This window comes from Saimiri boliviensis, chromosome 10 (assembly GCF_048565385.1).
Source record: "Saimiri boliviensis isolate mSaiBol1 chromosome 10, mSaiBol1.pri, whole genome shotgun sequence".
Lineage (NCBI taxonomy): Eukaryota > Metazoa > Chordata > Mammalia > Primates > Cebidae > Saimiri > Saimiri boliviensis.
The window spans coordinates 56,501,394-56,513,615 of NC_133458.1; the positions used below are offsets into that span (position 1 = coordinate 56,501,394).

General features: G+C 37.3%; 1 non-coding gene across 1 annotated transcript; it reads right to left on the reverse strand.

The window, feature by feature from the left end:
* Nucleotides 1-1,097: 1,097 nt before the first annotated feature.
* Nucleotides 1,098-1,204, reverse strand: LOC120365441 (U6 spliceosomal RNA). Its single transcript, XR_005580382.1, has one exon. It is a non-coding gene; the product is annotated as a U6 spliceosomal RNA (small nuclear RNA).
* Between the last annotated feature and the right edge of the window lie 11,018 nt (nucleotides 1,205-12,222).

Here is a 12,222-nt window from a genome sequence, read left to right on the forward strand (position 1 = left end):
GAAAGTACCTGAAAAGAAAAACAATGAGACACAAATGATGCAGCTGAGCGTTGGCACCACTTCAACAGTGATCAAAAGAAAACAATTAGGGAAGCAGTTTGCATTTTGAATTTTTCTGCACCAGCTTGAAACGACCAGAGGAAAACAGAAGAAAAAAACAAGATTGATACATAATACTCCCAAAAGGAAAAATATAGCAGAAAAGAGTATTCTTTGCCACTGAAGTCCAATCAACCCTGATGGTTAAAAAGGAAGGTAGGTAGTTCCAAGTTACCTTGGGATAATGAAGTTTCTCTAGATCACAGTCTTCCCGCACCTTCTCCAAGATACCACAAAGATTTAAAGAACAGTTAACTTAAAACATCAATAGCTTACATTTGCCACGTAGCCAGAGAACAGAAGATATAAATTCCAATTTATGGGTAAAAAATGGAATAAGCAACTAAGACTACCAGAGCCCACATTTGTATGTGAGTCTGGAGGGAGCTGTACAGATGTGTGAGTAGTGGGGAGCAGTGGTGAAATCCAGGAAACATTATCAAGAGTTTACCTCCAGAAATAGAGAACGATACCCTGAGTAGAAACTATCGACCGCCTTGTTGGGCTTAGAAGACTCTATAGCACAGTCAATAGGAAGATAAAGAAGGGGCTTGGAAAGGCAGTCTTGGGAAAATATCTTTGAAGGGACTTACGAATTGGGATGACTTGCTGCTGGTCTGGGTAGTTTTAAGCTTGTCTCTGAGGAAGCCTGGAAGTCAAATATTGACCTTCGAAAAAGAAAGAAATGAAATAAACTGGCAGTCTATGTATAATGTGCCACATGAAGTCTGAAATTCCCCTGGAGACATGCTATACTAGCTTGTTATCTACACTGCTTAGTGAACATGTATAGATTGACAGTTGTACATGATTTAATAAGTCATAAAGTCTAGGTTTTAGCTATGTGATTATTGGTGGGCTGTAAAAGACTCAGCAAACTTGCACCTTAGCATGAGTGAAGCTAATGAACTCACAGATGAAATCAGGTATCTTTTTTGAAAAAAAAGATGCACAATAGTTGCACATATTTTGGGGGTACTGTGGTATTTTGAAACCTGAAAAATATGGAATGCTTTGTAAATTTTTACGTCATCTTTGTGTAGAAGCCGTGCTAATCTTCTCTGTATCATTCCAGTTCTAGTATATGTGCTGCCAAAGCAAGCACGAAGCCAAAGTATCTTATATTTACATTGGAGGTTCATAAACCAAAGACGAACCACATCCTATATGACTGAGATAGGACCCTACAGGGCTACATTGATAAGTCTTGTTCCTCTATGAATGTCTGCACTTTCTCTATGTGTCTGTAGCGTATCTTTTACCTTTATAAAGCTTTACAAACTATGTCCTGGGGGGTCCCATGAGGACTTTCAATTATCTGATAGTTTGTGACTTCTGTAGCAGCAGTTGCATTTGGAGTCAGCATCTGGTTTTAAATAAAGGAAAAGAAACAGCTGATGACAAACAACCCACTGGAACAGAATATAATATGAAAATAAAAGCAAACTGCACCTCCACTAAATAATGATTTCATACATTTGAAAACCACCATTTCCTATTGCTACAGAAGCAGAATCCTTGATATGAGATCTCAGAAAAGCCACCTGCTACCCACTAGCCACATAAAAGAAATATCTTCGTAGTCATTATTCTAGGCCAATGAAATATGGATAAGAAAAAATCATGACATTCATGAAAAACTGAAGATGAGGATCAAAACAGTTTCACAAATGGAAGCACATTAAGTGACAAAGACAAAGCCTGCTGAGAAGTAAGATTCCTGCCAGCATTTAAAATATAACAAAATAAGACATTGTAGATGTGAAAGAACATTTAAAAACAGAAATTTAAACTTTAAAAAGAGACAGGTAATAGATGCTAAATGGGAAAAGACAAAGCTGGGGAAAGAAAATAATTCAAAATTAACTTGTATATTAAGTCTAAATATAAGATACACAAAAAACAACAGAAATTACTTAAAATGTAGTAAATGACATCAGGAGGATAGAAAGGAGACCAAATGGGCAAACAATACAGTTAGAGAGGAATGAATAGAAGGTAGAAAGGCAAAGAAGATGGAATGTACATAACCGGCAAGGAAAATCCAATTTCTATAGAATAAGAGTACCAAAAGAAGCAGTAAAGAACAAAATATAGCAAACAACCAAGCAAAGAAACAGAACTGATATTTTTAAATTAGAATACAAAAAGCTCTCAATTTAAAAAATACCTGGCTCTGCATATAAAAAAGACGCACAGTGTGCCTGAGAAAATTGGCCTAGGATGCTAGATGGTAACACCATGTTCCCCACATTATAAGATTTTAAAGAAAACATGCAAAAATCATAGACCTCCAATCAAAGATAACAATGCACTGATAAAGCAAAGAAAATTATATTGACTTCAGACTTCTTGAGAGGAACTTTAATGCAAGAAGATAATCGCACAGTATTTACCGGACACACAGAGGAAGAAAATGTAAGGCAATAATTTTTTATCCAGGGAAGCTTTCTTTCAATTTTGAAGATTTTAAGAAAACAATTTTAAACATGCAAGAATTTAAGTTTATGAGTCTTTCCTAAGCAATCTCCTAGAAAATACACGTAGACAAACATGAGCTAATTGAAGAGATTCTGTACAAAATTTTGGAATTAAGCATTGAATAAGTAAAACTCTGTAAAGAGAAAGGAAGACATAGAGGAAGCAGGATGAAGAAAGAGGGAGAGGAGAGGGGGCACTGAGATCAAATAGCAGATATGTGCTTTATAAAATAGACAAAAGTAGGAACAGAAGAGAGAGAGAGAAATGGGGAAATAGAATGTTATAGAAGATTGCCTAATAAGTAGCAATTAGGAGTCAAATGATAACATTTGAATGCAAGAAACGTGTGTGTATATTTAAAAGTAAGAATAGAGCTGTAAAAAAGATAATATGATTAATCAAGACTAAGTGGTGAAGAGGGAAGGAAGAGGAACTCAGTGAATATTTATCTGTTTCTTGAAGAAATCTATTGATACTCCTAAGGAAAATGGAGAATGAGATACTCACACAAAGGTAAACATTATAAGTAAAATATAAACTTTTATATTGCTGAAAAAATAACAAAAGAAAAAGGTAATTACATAGTTAATTATTATTATGTGTTTGTAGACTTAACTCATTTAAAAGTAAAAAATTTCAGATAGAATGACAGCAAAATGCAACTTTGTATTGTATACAAGAGAACCATTTTTTAAAGTTTGAGAGGCTACAAATCAAAGGATGGATGAATGAATAACAAGTAAAACAAAAAAAAAGCAGAAATAACTTCATAGCAAAAATAAAGGCTTAAAAGTATTAAATGAGAAGAGCTATTATGTTATAATGTTATACTTTCACAACAATGATAAAACAGATGTAAATCCCTAAATGCTGTGTAATATGCAAACCATTTTTATAAGAGAATCTACAGATGATGCATTAGAAACACACTAAGATAAGAGAATTTATTGCAACAAAACTGTCTTAAGTCAAGAGTAAAAGGATTATGTGAATATCTAGATAGATCATATTTATAGCTACATAATTTATTGGGATATACATGCCAAAATTAAAAGCATAGCTTCTGACCAATTGCATGTGAAAAATTCTTGAAAAATAAAAATTATAGATCATAAAGAATAACTTAACAGATTGCACAAAATTGAAAAGGAAACAATGTTCTCTGACCAAAATACAGACTTTTACATAGAGATTCAATGACCCTCTATAAAATCAGATCTTACGGGGTATAGTTGAAATAGTACTTGAAAGAAAATTCATAGCCAAAAATATTCATTTTTTTAAAAAATGAAAGAATGAAAATAGTAAATTAAACATCCTACTCAAAATGTCAGGAGCAGGAAAAGTCAAGCCAAAAGACAGAGAAGAAAGGAATTCATAAAGATAAAAGATGGAAAAAATTAATTAGAAAAAAAGTGATAATTCTTTAAAAGAGAAATAAGGCCAGGTGCAGTGGCTTACAATTGTAATGTTAATACTTTGGGAGGCTGAGGCAATGGGATTGCTTGAGCCCAGGAAGTCAAGGCTGCAGTGAGGCATGATTGTCCCACTACAGTCCAGTCTGGGTGACAGAGTGAGAACCTGTCTCAAAATAAGTAAATAAATAGGCCAGGTGTGGTGGCTTATACCTGCAGTTCCAGCACTTTGGGAGGCTAAGGTGGGTAGATCCATTGAACTTAAAAGTTTGAGACCAGCCTGGCCAACATGGTGAAACCCCATCTCTACTGAAAATACAAAAATTAGCCAGGGGTGGTGTTACATGCCTGTAATTTCAGCTACTTGGGGGGCTGAGGCAAGAGAATAGCTTGAACCCAGGAGAGGGAGGTTGTGGTGAGCCAAGATTGCACCACTGTGCTACAGCCTGGGCAATACAGCAAGATTCCATCTCAAAAATAAATAATTAATGAAAAAATAAAAATAAAAACCAAAGCAAATACAATGGTACATTCTGTACCTATATTTCCAGCTGTTACTCAGAAGCCTGAGGCAGGAGAATCACTGGATCCCAGAAGTTTAAGGCCAGTCTGGACAACATAGTAAGATCCCGTCCCTGAAACAAAGAAAGAAAAACAACTCAATAGACATTTCATCACACATCACACAACCACGTTAGAAAAAAACAGGAAATAGATGACAATAATACAAAAACCAACAAATCAATTTTTTTATCCTGAGACAATAGATAAATTTTTTAAATCCATTACATGAAGTAAATCATTTTTTACAAAAAAAAAAAAAAAAAAAAAAAACAGTTTGCTAATACTGAGCCCAGGTATGAGAGAAGAAACCAATTTTTTTATAAAAAGAAAAAGTTATTAAATAGTTATTAAGAAACAACATAGCATGATGGATTCACAGTGGAATTTCTCAAATCTATAAAGACTAGATAATCCTAGTGCTATTGTAGACATTTCCAGACCATAATTTTTTTAAAAAAATTTAAAAATGAAGAGTAAAACCTCCAAATCACTTTAAAGCAAATAGCTAAACCTGATAAATATTGTACACAAAATAAAATTGGCAATCAGTTACACCTGCAAACACTTATGCATAAAAGTTCTAAATATTCAAAACACAAAAACATTAACATTAAAATAAGATATGTCATAATCAAGAGAATTTTCACCTAGGGGTGTAAGCACCCTTCAATATAGTATTATCCATTAATATAATTACTTGTATTCTTATATCTAAGGATAAATATCTTGATAGTGTCTCAGAGATGCTAAAAATGCATTTGACAAATAAATACTCTTTTTATTACCAATGAAATCATTAACAGATAGGAATTGATACCCATAATGAACATGACAAAAATGTCTGTTTCTGAGTTCAAAGATCAGCATCTGACATAGCAGTAAATCACTGACAATAGTCAGAATCAGAAATGAGACGAAGTCGCCTTCTGGGTGTGGTGGCTCACACCTGTTTGAACATTGTATTAATGGCATTAGCCAATGCAATAATATAAGGGAAAGCAAATAGAGGCTTAAGGACATAAAAGGAAGGATTAAAACTATTTGTCGATGATATATTATGCATCTAGAAAACCCAAAAAAACCAAAACAATTAATTCACCATTCTAACAGGATATAAAATTGACATACCAAAATAATTACCTACTTATCTGTAAATGATGACCAGTTAGAAGATGTATGGGTAAGAAGAACCTATTTACAACAGATTTTTTGAAGCACTTATGATAAAACATACAAAATATGAGAACATAAATGGGGATAACTTGAACCATATCTGAACACAATAGTAAAACTTGAGCAAGTTGAAAGAAATACCATAATCTTGGAAAATAAAATCCAGCATCATGAAGAAGATATCAACTTTCCTTTAACATGAACATTTAACACAAACTCAACACAAATACCACCAGTGGTTGTTTTGTCTCGTTTTGAAATTAGACATCTTAAGTACAATAAATGTTATTGTAACCTACCCCTCTTATACCCAAACTTCATTCCTCCTTTTCTCTTATACTCTAATCCACTCAGTCAGCAAATCCCAAGTTTTCAATTCCAAAATACATCACAAATGCATCACTGTATTCCTTCTCTAATGCCAGCATCTAAATCTAAATTGTCCTCCTGTCTGGATTTTAGTGGTAGTGATAGCAGTGATGGTCCATCTGGAGTGGCCACTGCCATGTTACCAGCTGCAATGGAGGAGGCGTGGCCAGCACTGCCTGATCCATGGAGTCAGTGGGAGCTAGGAAGAGGTGGAAGCCCTATCCCCTTCCAAGTTGGAGAGGCAGTATCTCTGCCTTCTTGGATATAGCTGCAGCTGACCAGCCATGGCTGCCAACCCAGGAATCTCTGTACCCTCTGAGGCCTAGGAAGCCTACCTGTTCCACAAGCTTGGAAGTGCTGGCTGCCACTGCCTAGCCTCTCCCTTCTCCTGGTCCCTGCTCTAATTTCAGAGCAAAGTTGTGGCTGATCCCCTGCTCTTTAACAACCTGGCCAGTTGTGTGCTCACTTGGGGCAGTGCTGACATGATAGCCACCTGCCATCTCAGCCCCCTCTGGACTTTGGGCACCAACAAGAAAGGGATGGAGGCTGAGGAGGCAGTAAAGGCAGTTGGGTATAGGCCTGCAGGCACACCTTGGCATGAACAGCCTGGGTGCTGTGGGCACCATGGATGGTGGGTTAATGGTGGCAGAAACCAGATAGGTTTCTGGGCAGAAAGGAGTAGGTTCACTGTGAAACCTCACCTCAGGCCAGGGATGACCTAAGGCCTGGAGGCCAGGCTGCCAGTTCTGCAGAGTAGGGTGAAAATTTATGCTTTTTCCGCCTGCCCAAGGCCATCCATGGACCAATCGGCATGCACTTCCTCCCTTCTGAAGGCCATAAAAACCCTGGGCTCAGCCAGACTCAGGCATATGATGGGAGGACCTGACTGCAGAGAGGAGCTACCCACTGCGGGTCTCTTCTGACTTGTTCTGTCACTCAGTAAAGCGTCTCTTCACCTTGCTCACGATCCTCTTGTCCACATACCTGAGTCTTTCTGGACTTGGGACAAGAACTCAGGACCCACCAAATGGCAGGGCTTGCCTGCCACATTGTGGGTGACAAGAAGGAGAGAAGAGCTGCAGCCACATTGCAGGTGATGAGAAGGAGAGAAGAGAGGAGAGAAGAGCTGCAGCCACCCGACAGGTGATGAGAAAGAAAGAATAGAGAAGGAGAGAAGAGCTGTGGCCACATCGCAGTTGATGAGGAGAGACGAGAGAGGGAAAGAAGAGCTGGAGTCCAGACCTAGGAGCTCACCAAGCCAGGGCTGAAACACTCTCTTTGGGGTTCTGTGATTCTTGGCATCTCCAAACTTCTGGGCATCACCATGTTTCCAAGTGCCAGCTGTAGAAGCTGCTTGTGATACACCTGGTCAAGCCACAGCCTCGCAGGGAGCCAGCACCCATGCTGGTGCCTGGAGCTGCTCGCCCTGCCACAGCCAGCATGCCTATCTGTGTGCAGTAGCCAGATTCCACACTTGCTTGTTCACACACCCTATCACCACTCCATGCCTGTCTCACCCTTGCCAGATGTGGGATCCAGGCCAGTAGCATGAGCCAAGCAAAGCCTGCCAGGCCAAGTGGGGAGAAGAAGTTCAGTGGGCCCAAGCCAAAGTTGGGCAACGGTGCCACTGACCACAGAGGTTTCTGGCTGGAAAAGTGACACCCCAAGGATCCCGTAACGGTAGGCTTTTAAGTGGTTCTCCTGAGACTTTTCTTCTCCAAATCCTTTGCCATAAAACAGTGGCCAAAATATTTTTTTAATATAAGATACATGACTCTTCCATCTGATACCTTCAGTGACTTATCATTGAAGTTAAAATAAAATACCTAGTCCTTCTTTGACTCTTACAGTTCATGTCATACATTCTTTCTTCAAAAGTATGTCGTTCATTGACTATGCCAAGCTCTTAACCATCATGGTTCCTCTTTCTTGTCTCTACTGAAACCTCTTCTTCCATAAATACTCACATGGCTGCTCTTTTCTTCTCGAAGAGGCTTTTCTCACTAATGCATCTCAAACTTTCCCTTTCCACAGACATATCCCAGAGGAATATGTCTATTCCATTACCTTATTTATTTTTCTCATAGCACTTATCAAAATCTAAATTTGTTGGAGTTATCTGTGGATTCATTGTTTATTTCCATGTATACACACATTAGAACATATTATCCTTCATGGCTAAAAGTGTTTCTCCATAGAAACATTTCTACCTTGTTCATCTGCCTCCAGTTTTAAGACCATATCTAGCCCATACTAGACACTCACTAAAATGTTTATTTAAGTAAAAATTCTTTCTGCTACTACTTAGGCCTGTGGGAAACAAACATGTACTGAACAATATTGAACTCACGTTTTCTGAAGCTTTTACATGCAAGTCATGGGTACATGATATTAAAGAGGAAAACACCCAATTAGTTCACAATGATTTGTTCATATTGTTCCCTGGGTCATGATTCCTACATAAATGAATATCATTAGTCATAAGTTAGAAAAAAGAAACACTCATATATTTCAATATAAATACTACCACCACATAGCTAAAAAAAAATCAAATTTTTATTTGTCCAATGACATTAATACCCCAAAATACAATACTGTGTAAAAAGATCTTGAAAAGAGAGATGGTATAAAAAAAAGTAAAGGTATTAGCTAAATTAACATGATAATTATTTCTGAATTTTAAACAGAAACAACAATTTCCACACCAGTCTGAATTTTTTTTAATATAAGAAGAACCAAATATAAGTAGTAAATAAAACAGCCTTACTCTCAAAGGAAATTCATGTTCCTCTAAAGCAGGCATCCCCAAACTACGGCCCGCGGGCCGCATGCAGCCCCCTGAGTCTATTTATCCAGCCCTCCACCACACTTCAGGAAGGGGCACCTCTTTCATTGGTGGTCAGTGAGAGGAGCACAGTATGTGGCGGCCCTCCAACGGTCTGAGGGACAGTGAACTGGCCCCCTATGTAAAAAGTTTGGGGACGCCTGCTCTAAAGCAACAAGAATATATGATTCAAAATGTCATGATCAGTGTGGAACTCTCTCCACTCACATACACATATGTGCAGACCTTAGCTATGGCTGCATCAGATCTGTGTGGCCAGGCTCACGTTGTTGCGTTCCCAGCATCAAGTGTGTACAGCATGTGCACAGTGCAAGGAAGGATGATATTGCCTCTTCTGATATTCTCTTAAGAGAACAAAAATCCTTTCTCAGAAGTCTCAAGCATTTTTCTTATGTCCTTTTTACCCAAATTGGGTCACATGTCATCAGGGAATGCCAGGTACTGTTTCAGTTAGCCTTGTCTCCTTGGCCAGTCACTGGTCACGGATGTGAGGAGTTACTTACCCTTAAACTAATCAAGCCCATTCTGCGAGTCCAAGGACAATTTCACCTGATACAAAACAGCCACCCGGATGAAGAATGAGGAACAAAAACTCTTTCAGAAGACAAATGGATGGTGACTTGGGAACTGACATTTTTCAGTAAAATCTACAATAATAAATTCCAACTTCTGATCTCCCATATCATAACCTCTTTTCACCCATCCCATCACTGGCCCACTTAAGTTCCTATCTATCTGATATTTAATAATGATCTCAACAATTCTAGAGAGCCTTTCTGGTAATATATTCTCATGCATTCTGTGATAATCACGCAAGACTAACTCCTAACAAAGTCACAGAAATGAAAGCTTTGAAACTCAGTAACCTATTGTGTTTTCACAGGGATGAATGATCAGAAACTATTTGAGGAGTAAGCATTCAGTCACAATGGCTGAAAGAATAAAGATTATAAAGTAAGGATGGCAATTGTCTAGCAATTATCTGGTCTCAATTGTTTCCTGAGATTTTGCCATTTCTGTTTGCAAAGCAGTAATTGACATTGTTTAGAGGAGACAAATCATTTTGCATTCCTCTTGGCAGCTTTAAAATAACAAAACAAATTTCCTATAAGACCTTGTTTTTTCTTCGTTTGTTTCTTGCTGAAACTAAATATCTATGTTTTTCAGTCATTACAAGTCATAAAACAATGCCCAAATAATGACTACTAAAATATTATCTACAAAAACAAACTGAGTTTTTCTAAAGATCTGAGGTCATTCAATGACATTTACTTCCAGATGACAGTAATATCCTCAGTTTTCTAGGTGGCATGTATCTTTTAAGGTCATAATGCTGATTACTGCTAGCTAAATAATTGATCCACCTGGAAGCTAGGCAATTGAATTATAACAAGGTTTTGTAGTATTTAAGCTTTAAAAGATCAACTCTATTAAAACTAAAAAACAAAACTGTGATTTAAGAGTAGTATCGAACATTTATTGAACATCTATTATCAGTTAGGCATAGTATTAAGAATTAACAGAACATAAGTATAGGATAGGAAATTATTAGCCTACATCTCTATATTACAAAATATTGGATAAAATGTCTTAAGCGCCTCCCTGCAAAGACTTATTAATGTGAGGGTGTTTTCATCTTTGTTTTCAAAAAAAGTGGCTTTCCAGTGAAATAATCTCTATACGGAACTTGTTTTATAAAGCATAGCATCAATAAGGAAACAACTCTGGACCAGGTGTGGGGGCTTATTTCTGGGTACTCTATTCTGTTCCATTGGTTCTATATGTCTGTTCTTGTATCAGTACCATGCTGTTTTGTTTACTGTAGCCCTGTGGCATAGTTTGAAGTTGGATAGCATGATTCCTCCAGTTTTGTCCTTTTTGCATAGGATTACATTGGCTATTTGGGCTCTTTTTTGGTTCCGTGTTAATTTTAAAATAAAAATAAAATAAATACAGTTTCTATTTTAAAATAGTTTTTTTCTAATTCTATGAAGAATGTCATTGGTAGTTTAATGGGAATAGTATTAAATCTATAAATACACTTGGGGAGTATAGACATTTTCATAATATTGGTTCTTCCTATCCATTAGAATGGGATAATTTTCCATTTGTTTGTGTCTTCTCTGATTTCTTTGAGCAGTGGTTTGTAGTTTCCCTTGAAGAGGACCTTCTCTTCCCTTGTTACATGTATTTCTAGGTATTATATTCTTTTTGTGGCAATTGTGAAAAGGATATCCCTTTGCTTATGAAGCTTACTTTGGCCAGGTATGAAATTCTGGGTTGGAAATTCTTTTCTTTAAGAATGTTGAATATTGGCTCCCCATCTCCTCTGGCATGTAGAGTTTTCATTGAGAGATCCACTGTTAGTCTGATGGGCTTCCCTTTGTAGGTCACCTAGCCTTTCTCTCTGGCTGCCCTTAACGTTTTTTTCTGTCGTTTTGACCTTGGAGAATCTGATTATTAGGTGTCTTGGAGATTATCTTCTTATGGAGTATCTTACTGGGTTTCTCTGCATTTTCTGAATGTGTATGTTGCCCTGTCTAGCTAGGTTGGGGAAGTTTTTCTGGATGATATTCTGAAATGTTTTCCAAATTGGTTTAATTCTCTCCATCTTTTTCAGTTAACTCAATCAGTTGTAGATTTGGTCTCTTTATATAATCTCATATTTCTCAGAAGTTTTGCTCATTCCTTTTAATTCTTTTTTCTCTATTTTTGTCTGCATGTCTTATTTCAGAAAGACAGTCTTCAAGCTCTGAGATTCTTCTAACACTTGGTGTATTCTGCTATTAATACTAGTGATTGCATTCAGAATTTCCTCTGTGTTTTTCAGCTCTGTCAGGTCAGTTATATTCCTCTTTATACTGGCTATTTTAGCTGTCAGCCCCTGTATTGTTTTATCATGATTTGTAACTTCTTTGCATTGAGTTACAACATGCTCCTTTATCTCAGCAAATTTCTTTTTTATAAACATTCTAAAGCCTATTTCTGTCATTTCAGCCATCTCAGCCCCAGCCTTGTTCTGAAACCTTTCTGAAGTGGTGTCGTGGTCATGTAGAGGAAAGGAATGCACTCTGGCTTTTTGAGTTTTCTGCATTTTTGCACTGATTTTCATCTTTGTGGGCTTATCTACCTTCAATCTTTGAGGTTGGTGACTTTGGATGTGGTTTTTATTGTTGTTGTTATTTGTTTGTTTCTTTTACAGCAGTCCGGCCACTCTTCTGCATGGCTGCAGTGGTTGGCTGGGGGTCAAATCTAGACCCTAGTCACGTCACTTTT